General features: G+C 37.5%; 1 pseudogene; it reads right to left on the bottom strand.

Annotated features, from left to right (window-relative positions):
* Positions 1–516: 516 nt before the first annotated feature.
* LOC129772355 (U4 spliceosomal RNA) lies at positions 517–598 on the bottom strand (annotated as a pseudogene).
* Positions 599–4,357: the final 3,759 nt, after the last annotated feature.

The following is a 4,357-nucleotide window of genomic DNA, read 5'->3' as shown; positions in this document are numbered from 1 at the left end:
GCAAGGCTGTTTTACACGGCCACGCTATCAACATATTCACGGGTGTTGTTACATGAATGTGTGATAATATTACACCTCATTATAAAATGAAGTTGGAAAGTGTTTTCTAAGAATAAAAGTGAGAGCATAATGGTGAATCTATATCTGTTTCGGTCTAGGCCGTGTATGTGGCAAAGTATGCGAAAGGCTTTAATGCGTGCTTATTTGCAATGTGTCTCTTGTTTCGCTTACTCATATTGCTTTTATATTGCTATAGCATCTATATTATACAAATGATATAGGGGAAAACGGGGGAAGACGGGGGAAGACGGTCACCCAGGGTAAGATGGCCACTCTCTAAATTATTGAAACAATCAACTATTGGATTGTTATAATACATTATGTTAGTGTATTGCATTACCCTCAAATATGTATACCCATTTTTGCGTGTGTATAGGTGAAACGTTCTGATAAAAAAACTATGGATGGGTTATACCTATGATATAACCGCAATGTTGACGTAGGACTGCCGTTGGCTTAGTAATTTTATTTTTTCAATTAGCAATAATCGCACCTAGGATGATCCTCATTGTGTACGATATCGCCGCTGCGCAGAGCTATCTTTTGTGTATATTGATTAAATTATTGATTAAACTAGTGAATGAAGGAAACAACTTACGAATTCAATTGCAAACAAATCCCAAATTATAGTAGTAGTTATCGCAGCAAATAGTTATCAACATTTTGCCTCATCATTAAACGGTATGCGTAGAGAGTTGGCGACATGATGGGATATCTTCCAATGCAGTCTTGAATATCCGAGCCAGAGCGATGCACCCGCTTTTGAAGACCGTGTTAGCAAAACGACATTCGGAGTGTAAAAATGCATGGGGATATAAAGGTACTGCCGACTTACAAGTATCTGCAATGCCGATTTTCCCAACCTCTTGATTTCGGAATCTGTGTTGGGAAAACACAGTCCGGTTTGCAAAAACGCAAGTGAGTACAAGAGATTTTAGCAGTTTGCATCTATTTTGCAATGCCGATTTCACCAGGCTCCATGGTTTTGAAGTCTGAGTTAGGGAAACATCCATTCATTCCAGCTATCATACCTCAACCGTTGCGCAATCATAACTGAGTGGCTTTCCGTGCGGCACTCGCTTATATACCGATTGGCGTGATTTCTATAGCCTGTTTTGAAAGCAATTTAACGGCTATTGAAACAAATTTTGGATCAAAAGGTAACAAGCATATAACGCGTAGATATTTTATCTTTCGAATGAAGTGTTTATCATACCATTTCGTTAGGTTGTTTAGGAGGTATTATCGCTCAAAATCTCGTTGCTCCGGCGTAACGCTTTCATTTTCGAAACTTTGAACTTACACCCCAGTATAGAAATGAAAGACGTAGTCCTGCGTCAACAACAAAAATAAACTTTTCAGATGGCGATGTGCACCGGTTTATTTTTTTTTGCTCGCTAGAAATTTAGCGTTTTAGCGGTAAATGTAAAAAATAGTATGTTTTTTAAGCATTTCATTGAATTATTGAGGCACTTTTACTCGACTCGGCCATTATTGTAAGAGACGGTAAGACTCGGCCATTATTGTAAGAGATGTGATTAGCTATGAAAGATATCATTTGAACGCACGTAGTTGACGAGTTCATTGAGAAAATCACACTTCTTGTATTATTGGCTGCATAACTCAAGGTGCATCTATGATAAATTTGATTTGTTTTCAGATGCCACATATAGGGTAATACGGGGTGATTTGAACCACCCCTTTATCTCAAAAATTACGGCTCAACTTGGATTTTCTATAATGTAATTTCCTTCTATTGTTGAAACGTATGTACCTAAAGTAAAAAAACTATGGTAAAACTTCACAAGTAGAGGGAAACGGTAGCATAAATACATCAAGTACTTTGAGCGTCAAAAAATGTGAGTTTTCCGATCGTGGTTTTAAGGTTTTTCCCGCTGATTATACAAACTTTTCGTGTATTGTGCAGTAAAGTTCTGTTCGCAAACAGAAGCGAAACTGTAAGTTTGATAACAATAAATGAAATTAATTGCATTTTAATTTTTGTGTGTTGTGTGGGGTGACATGGACACGTTTCTGTGGGGTGAATTGGTTCTACAGGTTTGAGACTTTTCTTTGGTCTAATTGAATCCAGATGCCGCTGAATTACAAGAAGAGGATAGACAGACAACGTTTGAAGAAGAAGGAGTTTGAAAGAGCAACGTAGGCCATCGAGAACGGATTTTCTTTGACCAAGCATCAAAAGTGTTTGAAAATGCTCGACCAACAGTGAAAAGATTCATGCAGAATTCGAGATGGTGTCAATCCAACTTTTCTGGTCTGGAATCTGGCCAAGACACCTGGTATCGATCCCAAAACATTGTTGCTGATTGTAACATTATCCCAAAATACTTTATCCAAAAATCATCTCTTTTATTTTATGATATATTTGGTAGATTGATGCTTTATATAATGATTAAACATTATTTATTGAGAGAAAACAAGGGTAGCTTAGTATACAATGTGATATTTTTTATTTAGACCGTATTGGTTTGGAAATATTAGGCGATTTGCTTAGGTGGTCCAAATTCCCTCCTTTTCCCCTAACAATGTTTTATTGTGATTAGGGTTGCGCATTAAGCACGTTATAAGTAAATCAGGGAAAATTACACCCTTGTCACACTTCTTCGAGGGGAGGTGGGGGTAAAACGGGCATGTTAAGAAGAACTTCAATTCTATCTTTGGAAACTCATGTTTCCCAAACCTTTGATGCACTTTCTTGCAATTCAAAATGCGGTTTTTCTTCTTAATTGTTCAAATATTTTCCAAAAAAATGTTTTTCAATGTTTTTTACTGAATTTAAAACAGACCGAAAAGTATAACTTTTTCTTTCGATGCGGGTAATATTGACATATAGTGGGGGGAATATGGACAGGTTTGTAATATATGAAGCGTAGAGGTTTATCGATCGCGACCAGTACAATTATTTCAATAACTTAAATTTTCACTAAAAATGAATTTACTTTTCCGTACATACCTAATATCGCTTCTCTGTAAACTTACAAACCGAAATACAACCATCAGCGAATTGCATTTTAATATTAAACCACTCAAATTGCTTAATATTGAAGTAGCTAAAATTACATCCACACGCGGAATCATGTATGATTTTCGGTTTTTGTTTCCACTTTTGATCAGTATTCATTGCCATAGGGTGGCTTAAATATTTTAGAATAAAATGCAGAAGGTGTTCTCATTAACAGAAATCTGAAATTCAAAATGTAACTATACAAATCATCCACCTGTCCATATTACCACCACTGTCCGTGTTACCCCCGGTTCCTCTATAGTACAATGGCCTTGATCTGCAATACAATTTTGCCGGAAGCAATAATCCTCTATATAGCTAGAATCATGTGGCATTCATACCCCTAATGGTGGCCAACGTAACCCCGCGTGATTTTAGTATCACCATTTTCATACCTTTTTTTTATTTGTCATATAACATTACGAAATAAAAACTGAACTGTTGCGATATGTGGTTTATGAATGAGCAACTCGCGATTAGTGGTAAAAATACATGTATTTATTAGACGATGACTACGAACAATAAAACTAGTGTACGCGAACTGCTGATCGCAATTTAACTTGTGCTCCAATGATGGCTGCCGTTGTCGACGACGATGTAAACCGAGAGCCGCGGCGGCATCTGTCATGCTGACGGCTGTCAGCTGGAGAGCCCCGCTGGCGAATTTGGTAACGTCAATTGACGGTTGGTGGGATGTCCTCCCAACATAAACTTTCTGAAAATCAGCGTGATTCTGGAAAACATCCCAAAGATCGATGCTGACACAATGAAATACTTCAATTTTGTATACATTTTGCTTGGTTGTACCTCTTGCTTAGGGTGACCGTCTTACCCCGTCCTCCCTTACAAGTATTGAAGAGTTAGTTCTGTTAATTTTAGGTTCATTTAATGTAATAATTAAGGACGCTAAAAAATGTGCTAAAAATAACTTTGAGTGTATAGGTGAAATGAAAGTTAGAATAAAACGTCTTCGACATACTGCAATTTCCTATCTATTCATTTTTATTGATTTAACCAAAGAAATACCTTGTTCTTCGTTTATTACAGAGTACGATTTCAGCGATGTTGCTACCGATAATGTTAAATCACACGTATATTAATCCTCATCATCAGCCCCCAGTCGACCCGTTTGTTTACTCGGTCATGACTGTACGATCCATATTTTACGAGCGACATAATTTTCGACGCGAGAGCTTCATGAAATTAACCGTCTCAACGATCTCAACGGAGTCGTCTCCCCGTCCCCTCGGTCGACTTCTCCGACGGGAGAGC

The sequence above is a fragment of the Toxorhynchites rutilus genome, chromosome 2 (assembly GCF_029784135.1).
Source record: "Toxorhynchites rutilus septentrionalis strain SRP chromosome 2, ASM2978413v1, whole genome shotgun sequence".
Taxonomy (NCBI): domain Eukaryota; kingdom Metazoa; phylum Arthropoda; class Insecta; order Diptera; family Culicidae; genus Toxorhynchites; species Toxorhynchites rutilus.
Note: the sequence above shows the minus strand (reverse complement) of the source record. Positions and strands in the feature narration are given on the sequence as shown.